This window comes from Carlito syrichta, unplaced genomic scaffold, assembly GCF_000164805.1.
Source record: "Carlito syrichta isolate Samal-C Ts95f unplaced genomic scaffold, Tarsius_syrichta-2.0.1 Scaffold301561, whole genome shotgun sequence".
NCBI classification, from domain to species: Eukaryota; Metazoa; Chordata; class Mammalia; order Primates; family Tarsiidae; genus Carlito; species Carlito syrichta.
Genome location: NW_007245657.1, coordinates 29,685 through 46,225, shown reverse-complemented (window position 1 = coordinate 46,225; position 16,541 = coordinate 29,685). Strand labels below are relative to the sequence as shown.

The 16,541-nt window shown below is 49.2% G+C and overlaps 1 pseudogene; it reads left to right on the top strand.

Moving 5' to 3' along the window:
* The first annotated feature begins 1,149 nt into the window (after positions 1–1,149).
* On the top strand, positions 1,150–9,053 carry LOC103257137 (annotated as a pseudogene).
* The last annotated feature ends 7,488 nt before the right edge of the window (positions 9,054–16,541 follow it).

Sequence of the window (16,541 nt, the reverse complement as noted above, 5' to 3'; positions counted from 1 at the left end):
GCAGCCAGTGTAATTTTTCTGAATTATAAATCTGATCATGCCACTCCCCCACAAAACACTCCCACTCACTTTCTCGTGTATTCCATGCCTGTGATGTGCAAGTCCGAACCCTTTAACACGGTTTAGAAGTCCTTGTGTATCCTGGTCCCTGCCTACCTCTCTTGCTGTACCTCACACTTCCACCTCTAATGCCCACACACATACACTCACACAGGTACATGTATACACACACACATACACACACACACACACACACACCTGGCTTCCACTATGTCTTTTCCTCTCTCACCTCTGTGTATTTTCACATATAGTTCCCCCAGCTAAAACACTCTTCACCAGCAATTCTCTTTCATCCAGTTAAAATGCTGCTTATCCCTTACTTCCAAGCTTAGACCTTGCTTCCTTGGGAAGTGATCCCTGACCTTCCAAGGCAGGGTTACAGAGCTTCTCATCTGGGCTTTTGGGTTATCTCAGCACCCTGTACTTCTCTCACCAGAATACTTGCCACTCTGTATCACAGCTGCTTATCTAAGTGTCTGTCTCCCTACCAGACAATGAATTCACTAAGGTGGGGCAGAGTCAGTCTCGTCTTCCATGGTATACCCAAAACCTAGCACAGTGCCTGACAGATGACAAATGTTCAAAATGTTGCTGAGTGGATGGATAGATCATGGGTGGATGGGTGTTCCATGACTGATGTCATGAGAAAGATTTGATTCAGGGAAGTCCAACGAAAACTCACCAAATGTCCTAAACACTGGGCCAAAGAGAAGCAGAAAGCATTGGTCATTCCATGCCCATCCGTGGGGTCAGACACCCCTGCCCTGATTCGATTCCCCAGGGCAGGTTTTATTGCCTGTGAGTGGTCAGGGTCAAGGAGGACCAGGCTAATGTTACTCAGGAAAGACTTCATGAGAGAAGTGAATACTGGGACTCAAAGGAAGTGAAACACAGGAGTAATAATACTGACACAGCACACATTATTTACCACCTATTTTATGTCAGTCTCTGAGCCAAGAGCTTTATATATTTCATTTCATGTAAGTGGCAGAGTCAGAATGTGAACCCAAAGAGTCTGATTCCAGGGCTACAAACTTAATGAATATACTACAACATCTCTCAAAGCCTGGATAGGGATGAAAAAGGAAGATGTCCCAAACAGAAACATCCAAGAAAGACAAAGATGGCAATAAACAGGTCTTGGACATGATCTGGCAGAATGTCAGCTCCTGTAGGTGAAGAGAAGCAGAGAACAGAAGACAAGGGAAGGATTGAAGGATGAGCCTGAACATCAGGCTAAAGACTTCAGAGTCAGACTCATGGGCAAGGGGATGTGGGATGGAATCATGGTTACCTGGCCCCGGAGACAGAGCTTTCCATGGATGATGTACAGGATGGGCAATAAAGAGAGGAAAACAGACAGCCAGCTGGGAGGTTTCAAGGTGACCCAGATGACAGGTGACAAGTAACTGAACTTGGAAGGTGGTTTGGGGAATAAAGGAGCCTTTGCAAAAGAACAGTGTAGTGTTTGAGGATATGAGAGGCAGTAAGCAGTCCTATTTGGCCCTCTAACTCTGTTTTTATTATCAGTGCAAACTAAAGTATTGATTCAGTTCTGGCTCCTACCCCAGACCCAAAAGTTGCTTCTGTTTCCATTTGTCAACACAAGCAGAATGAAAGTCACCCACACTGGTTAACTGCCATGCTGCTGCACAGGGGGCCCGTGGATCCATTCATTAGCCAGTGCTGGTTTTGGAGTCTCTGACCTCTGGTCTCTCCAGGATACTGAGGAGGACGCTTGATTTAATTGATCTCATTTAAAAAACAATTTCTGTGATGACTTTCATGGAAATAGGCCACTAGCAGAGAGACCTCAGTGACAAATAAAAATTCAAATACCTGCAGGGCTTCAACAGTCCACCACTCTGAGTCTGATTTCCCCTGGCTGGCTCCCTTGAGTGCTAACTCTTCCCCCAGCATGACCCCTTGACCGAGTGGGGACAGCCCTGCCAGTAAGGGGTCACTTGGATTAAAGGTAAAGGGCAGAGCTTGATGGAGGTGCATGGGAATCTTGTCCACCTTCATCTGCCTTCCATCTAGCGCCCAGCACGAGCCTTCTAAAACACATATTCATTCATTCATCACGCCCTTAAAACTTGCATGAGCGTCTCAAGATCCTAGAAATGAATTCAAAATCCTTAATGTGGCTTATAGGGCCATTTGGGATTAAGGAACCTTTTGGGGACCTGACCAGAAAAGGTTTAGTTAGAGGTAACTCTTAGGCAGAAGACCTTTCTGTCTTCTGTCCCACCTTACAGCCTGCTCATCAGTAGTAGCCCCTGTCCCAAATGCTGAGACCACATCCTTAAGCCTATCATATGAGCTTAAGGAAAACAGCTGATGAAGGGGGAAAGACCATAAACGTTGGAGTCAGCAGACTGGATTCGAATCCCAGCTCTGCCACTGCCTAGTTGCTTCAGCTTCCTTCACTGTAAAAGAGGATGATGATAATTCCCTCTCAGGACTGTTAGGGTAAATGAAATATGAGCACTGTGCCCTGCACATTAACAGGAGTTCTAAACCACCTTCGAAGGTCACCCACTGCTTCTGTGAATCTCCAGGAAGGATGGCCCCACACCTCTCCCATCCTGCAGGCATCCAGACTGATGGGGAGGCTGTCAAAGATAGATAATCATGAGAAGAGGGGAGCGCTAATAGACTCTCCACTTAAGCAGCACAAACAAGCTTGGGCAGAAACTCCTCCTCCTTTGTTCTTTAGGACCCAGCAATGCTTCAGCCCCTGCCACCCTGCATTAAGCAATCTTTCAACTCTCTGTCCTTCTTTATCTAATAAGTAGGGCCACTGGGTGAAAGCCGGCACTCCCTTGGTATCTTAGCATGCTTTTCACTTCCCTCCTGGTTATAATGTAGGATACGATATCATTCGCCTAATCTACCTTTGCTGGACCAAGACGGGGCTATTGGGTCATCCTCTTGGGGTCGAAAAGTCTAGCAGAACTCCTATTCTTCTTGTACGACAGGTGCCAAAGATCCCAAGGTCCTACAATATACTTGTAAGGAAAGAGACTGAAAGGGATAAGCCTCACCAAATGGGAGATGAAAGTCCTCTGATATCCCACTACCATGACCAATCCCTGTTTGTCACTCTGTCCTGGGAAATGTCACAGTACCGGGAGGTGTCTGAGATTAGGAGAGATTATACAATGCTAGACCATGGTTGTAAAACATTGCCTAGGGGTGGATCATTATCCTTCAGATTGGAGGCTTCACATTGCCTATCTCCATGTGACTGGCTCTTGGTCCTACTGGGATATTAACATTTTCCAAGTTACTATAAGCCTGAAGGTCTTCATCGTCATTAAGCTACCCCAGTGTCCCAGCGGCCACAGTAACTGAAAGATGCCCTAGTCCAGGTGACACAATGCACCTGTTATTGAAGGAAACTTCAATCTGGGCCAGTGATTCTCAACTGGGAGCAATCCTCCTCCCCCGCCATGATATTCAGCAATGTTGGGAGCCGTTTTTGGTTGTCTCAGTTGGGAAGGGGTTGCTAGTGGCCTCTAGTGGGTAGACGCTGGTGATGCTGTCAAACATCCTATGATACACAAGACAACTCCCACAGCAAAGAAGTGTCCAGCCCAAAATGTCCATAGGCTGGGCCATCGAGAAACCCTAGTATGGGCCCTTTCCACACAATTGGGAAATGCTTCTCTAAGTCAGGCTGAACACCCTCCAGCAGCATGGGTCAAGTCTGGCATTGCACTCTTGTTGGGTGAGCTGGTTTTCCCTCAAGCACTTGGCCCACCCCACTCTCCTGCCTGCAGGCCCACCCCCTTGGGGACAGCACTCTTGTGGCTAAGATGAAAGACTGGTGCCGCAGGCCCCCGTGCCAACTCGCCACTTGATTGCTTTTAATTAATTCTGCTTGATTACAGCACATGGGAGTCGCATCGGAGAGATAAGACAGGCTCTTTATATTCTGTCTTCATTAAAAAGTTTGGATCTGGAAGCTTTTTCAAAGAGCTATGTGTCTCCTTTACTTTTGTGTCATTTTTAATTGAGGGGGGCACAGGAAGATGTGCTGAGCTGTGGTGAACAGAGACTTTGCAAATACAAGATGGGATGTCAGAGGCCCCCTTTGGGCAAAAGTGAGCTAGACTGGGATCCAGTGATGAACAGAGGAGATCACCAAGACAGAGCCAGTTCACCATGGCTGAAAGAGAGGTGTGGAGAGAGGAGGGGAGCCACCAGCATCTCTTCTAGTCTATTACCAGTAGTGCATTAGCCCAAATCTATGGAACAGCATGGCACAGATTCTTTGCAAGGAATGAAGTTCTCTCGTGAATAAGCTGGGAGATTATACAATGATGACAAAAGAAAAGAGAAAGGGGCTGGGCGCTGTGGCTCATGCCTGTAATTCCAGCACTTTGGGAGGTTGAGGCAAGTGGATTGCTCGAGCCCAGGAGTTTGAGACCAGCCTGGACAACATAGCAAAACCTTGTCTCTAAAAAATTAAAAATACCTGGGCGTGGTGGCACAGGCCTGTAATCCCAGCTACTCAGGATGCTAAGGTGGAAGGATCATCTGAACTCAGGAGATTGAGACTGCCATGAGTCATGATCATTATGATCAAGCCACTGCACTCCAGCCTGGGCGACAGAGTGAGACCTCAACTCCCCCCCAAAAAAAGAGAGAGAGAGAGAAAAGGGATAGGGAGGATGGATCACCACCAATTATCTGTAGTTATCTTCCCTAGCTAGAGCATCACTCCCTCATTGGGGAAACCTTGCCTGACTTCACTGTGCAGACTTGACACTCTCTACTCCTACAGTGCATGGTTCATCTATCCAGCAAAGCACCATGTTGTCTTAGTGATCTGCTGCTGTGTAACAAATTGCCCTCAAACCTCGTCGTTTTTAAAACACATTATCTCATAGTTTCTGTGCACCAGGGACCCAGGTGTGGCTTAGCTCATGGCATCAGGTTCAGAGCCCCTCACAATGCTGCAATCAGGGAGGGTAGGGTCTACTTCCAAATCCCCCCACATGGCTGTTGGGAGGCCTCAGAAGAACCACTTCTGAGTTCATGAATGTGGCTATTGGAAGGCCTCAAGTCCTCATTGGCTATTGGCCAGAGATGTCAGTTTCTTGCCACACGGGCCTCTCCGTAGAAGAGCTCACAACATGGCCGCAGGTGTCTCTCAGAGTCAATAAGCCAGAAAGTGAAGGTAGCCCAGGATAGAAGCCAGAGTCTTTTTGTAACCTAATCTCGGAAGAGACACCTCCTTACTTTTGCTGTATTCTACTTGTTAGAAGCAATTCTCGCCAGGCGCAGTAGCTCACACCTATAATCCCAGCACTTTGGGAGGTGGAGGTGAGAGAATTGCCAGAGATCAAGAGTTTGAAACCAGTCTGAGCAACTTGGTGAGGCATCGTCTCTACAATAAATCAAAAAAATTACCCTGGCATGGTGGCACATACATGTGGTTCCAGTTACTTGGAAGGCTGAGGCAGAAGGATCACCTGAGCACAGCACATGAGGCTGTGGTGGCCATGAGTGTGCCACTGCACTCCAACTGGGTGACAGAGTGAGACTCTGACTCAAAAACATAAATAAATAAAATAAGTGATTCTCTAGGTCCAGACCACACGCAAGGTGAGGAGATCACACAGGGCATGAATACCAGGAGGCTAGGACCAATGTGAGCTAACTTGGAGGCCGTCTACCACACCTGTTGCATTGTAATAATCCGTCTTCTCTTCTAGAGCAATTGTTCCTGGTCTATTTACCTCTTAGTCTCCAACACGACAGTCTAGGATGTACTGGGCACTCAGGGGTGTTTGGTAGAATGAACAGATGCATAAATGCATGCATGCATGAATGAATGAATGAATAAATGCCCAAATGAATGAAATCTTGCTTCTTAAACCTTACTTAAACTTGCCAAACCAGTCTTCAACAAAGAAAACATGTTTGTCGAGGGGGGGTGGTGTTGCGGTGGCTCCGCGCCTCCCGCTGGCGCCGCCAGGCGTCCCGTGGTCTCGCTCCGCCTCGGCCCAGGCCCGGGGAGCTGGAGGCCAGGGCGCGGCAAGCCTTCCTCTGGAGCTCTGGTTTCTGGAGCCGACCAGGGCCGGGGTCCGCTCTGTCTCCCCCCTAGCGCGCGACTGTGCGAGCGTTGGGGCTGCGGGACACGGTTGCAGCGCTGGAGTCGCGGGGGGAACGTCCGCCCTCGACGGGAGGCTTCGGGAATTAACCCCAATGGCCGCTTTCCAACGAGAAGCTGGAGTGCTGCGGCACGCTCCCAGCCACCGCAGCCTCGACCCGCTGGGCTTCGCCGATCCTTCCACCTCAGCCTTCCGAGTAGCTGGAACTACAGGCGCGCACTACCATGCCCAGGGAACACCTTCAGCACGCTGGCTGGACTGGTCTTTGACTGGACGATTGAGAAGGACGCAGGTGCGGACAGGTTCTCAGACTCCCACAATGCACTGCGAATCCTTATTTCTTGGAGTCCATGTACACATCTCCCTCTTATATCTCGGAGAAGGAGAAGGTGGCCAAGCAAGGGGACACGGTCCTGGTGTCTGGCATGAGACTGGGAGCGCCAAGCTCAAGGCCCACATCCAGGAGGCTGTCTACAAGAAGGTGCCACCTGCAGAAGTCTGGCTGCTGATTTTGGAGAACATCCTTCTGAATCCAGCTTACGACATCTGCCAGATGGTGGGGACCTCTATTCGCTACAAGGTGCAGAAGATCAGACAAGGGAAGATCACAGAACTGTCAATGCCTCCCGACCAGTATGCGCTGCAGCTTCAGAACAGCACCCCAGGCCCTGAAGGGGACCCAAAGAGGCTCGTGGCTGTCTTGACCCAGGACAAGTCGATGGTCACTGCGCTGCAACTGGGACAGATCAACCTCATCCTCGGCCACAGGAGTCTTCGCATGCAGGGTGCTTCTAGGCTACCCAACAGCACCATTTACGTGATGGAACCTGGCTACCTAGGAGTCACCATCTACCCTGGGGACAGGTGGGTGCTGGAGACGGGCCGCTCCTATGAAATCACCATCGAGCTGTTTGACAAATCCAGCAACAAAGTCTACCTGTCGGATAACATCCAAATCGAAACCTCGCTTCCTCCTGAATTCTTTGAGGTGTTCTCATCTTCCCAGAATGGGTCGTACCATCACATCAGGACAATAAAGAGAGGCCAGACAGCCATCAGTGCAGCCCTCACCCCCGTGGTGGACCAGGACGGAGGGGTTCACATGCTACAGGTACCTGTGTGGAACCAGCAGGAAGTGGACATTCACATCCCCATCACCCTCCATCCCAGCATCTTGACATTTCCATGGCAACTATCAGTATATGATAAAGGCCCATGGTGGCAGCGGGAACTTCAGCTGGTCTTCATCAAGCTACACAGTTGCCACAGTCACCGTCAAGGGAGTGATGACCACAGGCAGTGACACTGGCCTCAGTGTGATCTAGGCACACGATGTCCAGAACCCACTGCATTTTGGCGAGGTGAAGTTGTGTGTGATCGAGCCCAGCAGCGTGGAGTTTACCCCATGTCAGGTGGAGGCGCGCGTGGGCCAGACCCTGGAGCTGCCCTTTGAGTATCAACGGTCTCATGCCTGGCGGGGTGGCGGAGATGGTCACCCTGAGTGACTGCTCCCACTTTGACTTGACGGTGGAGGTGGAGAACCAGGGCGTGTTCCAGCCACTCCCAGATGAGGAAGAGGTTGCACAGAGAAGCCAAGGGATGAGCCTGAGAGCACACAGCCAGGGGCTGGCAGAACCGGGGCTCTCAGGGGCCCAGGAGGGCTGAAGCAGCCTAAGAGTGTTCCTGAGGGCAGAAGGTTCTGGAGGGAATGGGGCACCCCATCCTCCAGCCTGCTCTGCCCACACTGTGTTGGCAAGCCACATCATCACTATTCAGGAGCGAGGGAAAGCGCCTTCATTTGGTTGTCCTTGGGATCCCCCGAGGCTCTGAGAAGACACTTGACAGTTGCATTAAAGGTCTGATGTCTCCACCATGTTTCACTTTCGCTTCATTCTGACCTCAGTCCTGGAGACGCTCGGCTGGTGGTCCTCCAAGTCCTACCACCCCTCAGTTGCCTCAGAAGAAGATGCCCTGCATGAGCTTTGCATGAACAAGACGTCCAGAAGCCAGATCACCAGACAAATTAACAAACTGGTGGTGACCTTTTCCTATCCCTGAACCCAAGATTGGACTAATGAGGGACATAAGAAGCGGCCCCTGACCCGGCCAGGCCAACTCTGAAGCTCGCGGGAGAGGAGAGGAGTCTCAGGAGCAGAATGTCCAGCCATCGGAGATGAGCAGGGGAATGGATAAGATTGGAGACCCAGAGCTAATGCAACTGTGGGTGCCGTCCTGGCACCAGGGCCTGGTCCCACCCCCAGGCCCAGCCTCCTCCCGTCTCCGTCATGTATGCTTCTGTCATTCTGGCTTCCCTCTGCCCACAATGCCTCCTGGCCTTTTCTCGGGGACATCCCCAAGCACTGGAGCCTGCCAGACCCACCTCCTTCAGAAGCTGCCCCCATGGTCCCAGGATCAGTTGGGGACATAGGGCTGTGCGTGTCCTTCTTTGGCCCTGTGAACAGGTGACTCTGGTATGCAGATAGGTGGTCTCCTCTTCCCAGTTGGGCAGCAAGGTCTTCCCAGCAGGATCTGGGTCTGATCCCTAGGTCACCTGATGCCCAGGTCACCTGGAAGCTCTGCTTCAACCTGAAGCCAGGCCAGGCCTCTGAGCTGAGTGGGGCTGCTCCCTGCCTCTGCTGTGAAAAGGAGGAAACATCACCATGGAAGGCCCGACTCCATGATATGCAGTCGGGACCCTCAGCCTCACCGTTGTGTAACCCCTAGGCTGCTTTGGGGACCTCTTGGCATGACTGACACAGGCAGTCCGACCTCATGCTCCCTTCTGAAAATGTTCCCATGCAGGATGTGTGCACTTCTGCCCTGCAAGTGCTTCCAAGGGGCCTTATCCCTTGGAACCACTTGCCATAAGATGTTGCTGTCAGGGGCTCCCTTAACATTTCCAGAAGTGGCTTTTCTCCTGAGCTCCCGGGACCCCACCATAACATGCTGCCTTCATGGGGTGTGCACAGTGCCGGTTTCATGCTGGGAGGATGCAGACCAGTGAAATTGCTGTGATCCCTCTTCCTGGAGCTCCAAGTGTACTCAGAGATTAGCAAGAAATTGTGCTTTTATTGAGACTCATGTCCCTTCCCCATACAAGGAGGCACAGACCGAAGAGCCGGGGAGGGAACACGGCCCAGGAAACAGCCGGCTCTGATGTCACCCCGGTGGGAGGGGCCCTCTAGGATCCAGGCTGTCCTTTCAGCCCATCCCCCCCCCCCGTGGATAGGCTGTCTCTGAAAGCCATCGGGTAAAAGGGTAGATGCCGAATGTCCTCTCGGTTGGCATCACGGCCAAGCCCGCACGGCAGTTGTGCCCTCCGTCCAACTCTGGAAGACAGCTCACGACCCCAGGATCTTGCTGTCCATCCTTGCAGATCTTGCTGTCCATCCTGAATGCAGGAGACGTTGCAATGAACTCTCAGGTACTCTGCAGTCCCCAATACCTCAATCTCCTGGACGCCAGTCACCCTGTGCCTGATGCCAGAACCTCTTCCTCCTGTCCACCTGAAACGGGGAGTCCTTTGACTGGCAAATCCCCTTTCCACAAACCCCCTTTCCCTCCCTCGGTGGTCCCCTGAGCCTCTGGTCACCGCCAGTCTACTCTGTCCTTCTGTGAGGTCACCCTTTTCACATCAACACACTAGTGACATCAGTAGTTTTTGTCTTTCCAAGATATGCTAAGTAGCTTAATGTCATCATGCCACACTGTGTACGTATCTCTAAACATCACAGGAACCCCGTAAATGTGTACAGTTAGGAATTGTCGATTTAAAAGTGTTAATAAGAACGTAATAACCAGCATGCTGTGCAGGAAGGCTGCCCATTTGACTGCCCCAATACCTGGCTTGTGATGGCCTCACCTGTTTCGGGGATCGACTGGAGCCATCTGGCTTCTCTGTCAGCTGGTCTTCTTGACTGGCAGGCAGAAACATCTCCTGATGAGGTTGACACACCTCCTCATGGCCCTCTGCCAGCCCCAGCTCTCTCTGTTGGGAGAGGTTGAAATCCTACCCTTTGGCTGCGCAGCGTGGAGGGAGTTGAAATGTGTGTGGTCGGATGCATTCTTTGAGTGTGACTCCTCAATAGGTTTAGTAAGGGATCCCATGGTTTTCATTGGTGTTATTTCGGGGTCCTGGTTCTCAGGGCTTTGTTGCTGTTTGTCCACCCTTGGGATCTCCAGACTGGGGTTGAGCTATGGGTCTTGTAAGATGGTGACCTTCATGGCCATCTGCCAGCCCCGGCTCTCTCCATCGGGAGAGGTTGAAATCCCACCCTCTGGCTGCACAGTGTGGAGGGAGTTGGAATTTGTGCGGTCGGATGCGTTCTTTGAGTGTGACTCCTCAATAGGTTCAATAAGGGACCCTATGGTTCTTATTGGTGTTATTTCGGGGTCCTGGTTCTCAGGGCTTTGTTGCTATTTGTCCGCCCTTGGGATCTCCACGCTGGGGTTGACCCATGGGTCTTGTAAGATGGAGCACCTCATGGTCCTCTGCCAGCTCCGGTTCTCTCCATCGGGAGAGGTTGAAATCCCATCCTTTGGCTGCACAGTGTGGAGAGAGTTGGAATGCGTGTGGTCAAATGCATCCTTTGAGCGTGAGTCTTCAATAGATTCAATAAGGAACCCCACGGTTTTCATTTTTATTTCAGGGTACTTGTTCTCAGGACTCCGATGCTGTTTGTCTGCCCTTGAGCTCTCCAGGCCCGGTCTGACTCAGAGGTCCTGTAGGATGGTGACCCCCAGGGTGGGCCTCTGTATGGGGCCGATCACCAATATTTTTTTGATAAGTTTTTCCAAGGTGATGAAAAAATAAGAGGGGATTCTATACTTTCCCATGATGATGTTTGCTCTGAGGTCTTTAAGATTGTTGTCACTGAACGGTGGATTCCCGGCCACCATGCAGTATAAGGTGGCCCCGAGGCTCCACGTGTCCATGGCTGGGCCGTAGTATGCGTGGTTCCCTGGAGTATCTCAGGGGCAGCGTAGCACAGTGACCCACACGTGGCCTTGAGCATCTCTCCCTCTTCGAAGTATGTGCTGAGCCCAAAGTCGGCGACTTTGACTTGCCCCTTTTCACTCAGCAGTATGTTCACTGGCTTGAGGTCTCTGAGTGCTATGTTTCGCTGGTGGCAGTAGTGGACGGCCGAGCACATCTGCAGGAACATTTGCCGGGCCTCCTCCTCCCCGAGGCAGCCCTTCTGGCGGATGTGATGGTCAAGGTCACCTCCGCCGACGAACTCCATAATGATGACCGTGCTGATGTCACTATCGATCACTTCGAAGAGTTGGACAATGTTGGGGTATCTTAGCTGTGTCATGATACTGGCCTCCATGTAGCACAGCTGCCAGTAGCAGGAGGCTGGCTTCTCCTTGGAGATAATTTTCAGTGCTACTTGGGTTTCAGTTTTCACTTGCCATGCCAGTTTGACCTTGGCAAAGGAACCACTGCCAAGGGTCCTGAGGACTCGGTAATGCTGCCATAGGGTCTTTCTACTGGCCACGTCCCTCCACCCTCCCAGACACATGTGACACTGCCACATGGTCTAACAACACTACTGCTAACTACAACTATACTCACTACAGCAACTCTACTAGAAAAGCTAAGAATATGAACAATACCAATAATACTAAGTTGCTAACGCTACTCCAAAAATACGCTAAATCTACTAAGACTACCAAGAAAGACTGCTAAGAAAAAGTCAAAGTGTGTGAACTATGCTAACAATGCTAACTAACTAAATTTAAACAGAAAACAAGGGAAGACAAGGCACACACAAGGAAATGAGAAGATGGGAAAAAAGAAAAAAGGGGAGAAAATAGTAAAAGAATAGACAAAGAGGAGAGAGACAAAAAGACTAAGTAATGAAAGAGAAACAAGGCAATAGAGAAAGGAACAAATGAGAATGAGGAAAATGAGAAAAAGAGAGAAAAAATAAACACAGTAGGAAAACACCAAGGATCAACAGAGGCAGCATGGTCTCACTCCACAGGAGCTATACAGGCTTCCTGGAATGTAACGACCAAAACCTCAGGCCAGCCAGGGGCTTATATAGGTGTGCAAGATTCCATCACAATGGCGCTTTATGAGGTCAGAGCAACTGACCTGTCTGGATTACTCCCCAGGTTTTGGGTTTTTTTTTTTTCATTTTTTGTTTGCAATAAACTTTTTCTCCTTGTGACAGAAGGTTTTTTTTGTTTGTTTCTGTTTGTCTAGGTGGGTTCTAGAGACCGATGTTTGCTTTCTCAAAAATTAACTCCTGGCTGGGCTCATGTCTGTAGTCCCAGCATTTTGGGAGGCCTGGGTGGGAGATCACTTGAGCCCAGGTTTTCGAGAACAGCCTGGGCAACATGGCGAGGCATCATCTCCACAGAAAATTAAAGAATCATGCCTGTGTGGCTCTAGCTATTCGGGAAGCTGAGGGGAAGGATTGCCTGAACCCAGGAGGTTGAAAGTGAGGTGAGTTGTGATCATGCCACTGCATTCCAGTCTAGGAAACAGTGAGCGTCAACTCAGGGAAAAAAAAAAAGTCAAAGCCTACAGTTTGCTTCCATATCCTTTTTATTGTTAATTGGAAAATCTAAAATAACTTTTGGTTTCTCAAAACCCTTTAATGTGTACTGTCAAATTACACCTTTTTCTTTAAACTCCGAATGATTGGTCTCAAAATGGTGGTGATACTTAACTGACATCATGACACCATAAGTACATGCTCTGTTGCATAAGATGTAAGATATATGATTGGGTTGCCAGGAAGATAGCCCTCATCATAATTTCTCCATAAGACCATCAGATTTATCATCAAAATCTTTGGAGGGCAGAGGCAGTGGATTGAAATATTCAGAGTGTTTAAAGAACAAAAGCATGTCTTGGTGGTTTCTGGAGACTGATGTTCACTTTCTCAAAAATTAAAACATGTCTGGGCTCATGCCTGTAATCCTGGCATTTTGAGAGGCCTGGGTGGGAGGATCACTTGAGCCCAGAATTTCAACAACAGCCTGGGCAACATGGTAAGACCTCCTCTCTACAGAAGGCTGAAAAATTGACCGAGCATGCTGGCATGCAGCTGTAGTCGTAGCTCTTCGGGAGGCTGAGGGCGAGGGATTGCCTGAGCCCAGGAGGTGGAGACTGTGGTGAGTCATGTTCATGCCACTGTACTCCAGCCTGGGAAACAGTGACAACCAACTCAGGTAAAAGAAGAAATTAAAACCTGTAGTATGCTTCTTTTTTTTCTTTAGTTGGAGTCTCACTCTGTCACCCAGACTGGAGTGCAGTGGCCGCTCCCGGCCACCGCAGACTCAACCTGCTGGGCTCCGGCGATCCTTCCACCTCGGCCTTCTGGGTAGCTGAAGTTGCGGGCGCGTGCTACCACACCCGGCTAATTTTTTTATTTATTGTGGAGATGAGGTCTTGCCAGGTTGTCCAGGTAGGTCTCGAACCCACAGGCTCGGGCGGTCCACTCACCTTGGCCTCCCAAGCGCGGGATTACAGGCTGAGCCACCGAGCCCGACTGGAAATTGGATTTTATCAAATGATTTTTCTGCCTAGCTAAGATGATCATGTAGCTTTTGTTTTTTGTTCTACTAATAGGATGTATGCCTTTCACGGATTTTCGGATCAGTGTTGAACCAACCTCACATTCCTGGAGTAAATTCCACTTCATGATAGTGTAGAATTCTTTGTATGTGTTGCTGAGTTCAGTTTGTTAGTGTTGTATTGGGGAGTTTTTGTGTCCATACGCATGAGAGATACTGGACTTCTCTTTTGTTGTGATGTCTTTGGTTTGGTGTCAAGATAATCCTGGCTTTAGGAGTTTAGACATCACAGACTCTTGGTCTGGCTTACTGAACTTTTATGGAACTTCTGGAATAAATGCCTTATTTTCTGTTTGCCCTTAGGACCATGCTCAGAGGCTTTAAGCATCGCTGTGGTCAAAATAATATTCCCCAGTTCCACCAGGGCATTCCCCTGTCAGTGCTGGTCAGCGCCACCTCACATCCGCGCCACCTCACGTTGATACTCCAGTTTTGGTTCTGCTAAAATTTCTTTCAGTTTGTCTACTGGAACCTGGATCCCCTTGTCAGGATTACATTGCATATAGTCATATAGATCATACATTCCAGCTGGTTGCTGGACGTCTTAGGCTTTCTGTCTGTAGGTTTTCCTTCCCTCTTCTGTACTGGAGAATGGGTTTCTACCTGCAACTTTTTACAGTCAAGATTTTGTTGCCTGCCTCCCTGTGTCATTTCACATGCTCTCTATTTGGAGGAGCAACCTGTGTACCTGTGCCCCACCTCGCATCTGTTGTCCATCTGCACCTCCAGCTGCTCACAGGAGCACCCTTGACGGCGTCTCCTTCCAGCTGACTGAAGTTCACACCAAGACATGAGGTGTGGGTCCATCCTGACAACTTCCACATGAATCTGGAAGTATGAGGGGGTGAACACCCATGGGGCGACCCTCCTGTGCCTTGGGTAGTAACTTCTGAGGTGCATTTTATAAGGCTCCTCACAGGGTCTCCAATGGGATAGAGCCTCAGTTGCCCACCGTGGGACCACCTCAGTAACTTCCCACAGAATAGACTTTCCCGTCTTCCTTGTTTCACCCTCCCCAGCCTCCACTCTGTTCTTTAGATCATTTCTGAAAATAAATAACTTTCACTCAAGTTCTTATCCAGGCTCTAATCCTTACCATACTCTGCTTTTGGGTGACCAAGCGCTTGATAGACTATGTGGTGGACTTTCATCAAAAAAGGCAGTGTCCAGTTCACTCTCATTTTGGATATGTCAGCAGCCACTGACATCAGCAATTTAGTTACCCTGACCTGGTGTAGTGACTCATGCTTGTAGTCCCAGTACTTTGGGAGGCTGAGATGGGAGGATCACTTGAGGCCAGGAGTTTGAGACCAGTCTGAATAACATATTGAGACCCTGTCTTTACAAAAAAGTATTAAAAATTAGCTAGGCGTGTTCACACGTGCCTGTAGTCCCAGCTACTCAGGAGACTGAGGCAGGAGGATTGCTTGAGTCTAGAGTTCTAGGTTGCAATGAGCTATGATCGTGCCACTACACTCCAGTCTGGGGACAGAGTGAGACCCTTTCACTGGGGGTGGGGGGATTGTGACCCTGAATATAGTTCTTATAAAAAAGGTAGAAGAAATTCTTGACTTTTCCTTGATTTACCAGTTATCAAAGTGATGAGTCAGTTCCTGATATCATCCCAAAGGTAGTTAATGAGGTGTTTGTTTTTAAAGAATCATTATGAGGTCATGGATGTAACTACATTTGATGTGTTTTACTCGATTGTAGTTACTATTCTTGTTGATGTTCAATTTGTTCCTTGCAGGGCCCTACCTAAGGTGATATCTGAGTCCAGCTCTAGAATTCTCTAGTAGCTTTTTTGGTTTCTGAAAAATAATTTGGTTGTCCAGTAGAGCTATTGTTTTTTTTTGTTTTTTTTTTGAGTTGGAGTCTCACTCTGTCGCCCAGACTAGAGCGCAGTGGCCGCTCCCAGCCACCGCAGCCTCGACCTGCTGGGCTCCGGTGATCCTTCCGCCTCAGCCTTCCAAGTAGCTGGAATTACAGGCATGCGCTACCACGCCCGGCTGGTTTTTTGATTTATTGTAGAGATGAGGTCTCGCTGCCCAGGCGGGTCTTGAACCCGCGGGTTCGGGCAATCCACTCACCTCAGCGTCCCAAAGGCGTGGGATTATAGGCTGAGCCACCAAGCCCAGCTTTTCATTAGTTTTTTAATATCTTAGTTATTTGTGATCTTGTATCATGTAACTTTTTCTGTGTCAATTCATATTACATTAGCATTGTTCTTTAATCCTTTATTTATTTAAAATTTTTATTTTTAATATTTTATTTTAAAGATGTGGAGTACAATTCAGGATTAGGTATACAAGTGGATATCGCACAGATAAAGTCTGGGCATGTCTTTGGTCCCCACTTTGCCTGGTTTGAGATCAGGTACCCTTACTGATGTTGTGTCCCCCCCCCCCATTCAAGCAGTATATTGCTACTGCCAATCCCATTCTTATAATATTATGGTAAATGTTCAGGGTCCACCTATGAGTGAGAACATGTGGTACGCTGTTTTTTGTTTCTGTGGTAGATAACTGAGTATGATTGACTCCAAATCCATCCAAGTTGCTGCGAAGTCCATATGTTTGTCCTTCCTTATGGCTGTGTAATATTCCACTGTGTATATGTACCACATCTTTTTTTTTTTGAGTTCGAGTCTCACTCGGTTGCCCAGACTGGAGTGCAGTGGCCGCTCCCGGCCACCGCAGCCTTGACCTGCTGGGCTCCAGTGATTCTTCCGCCTCAGCCTTCCAAGTAGCCGGAATTACAGGC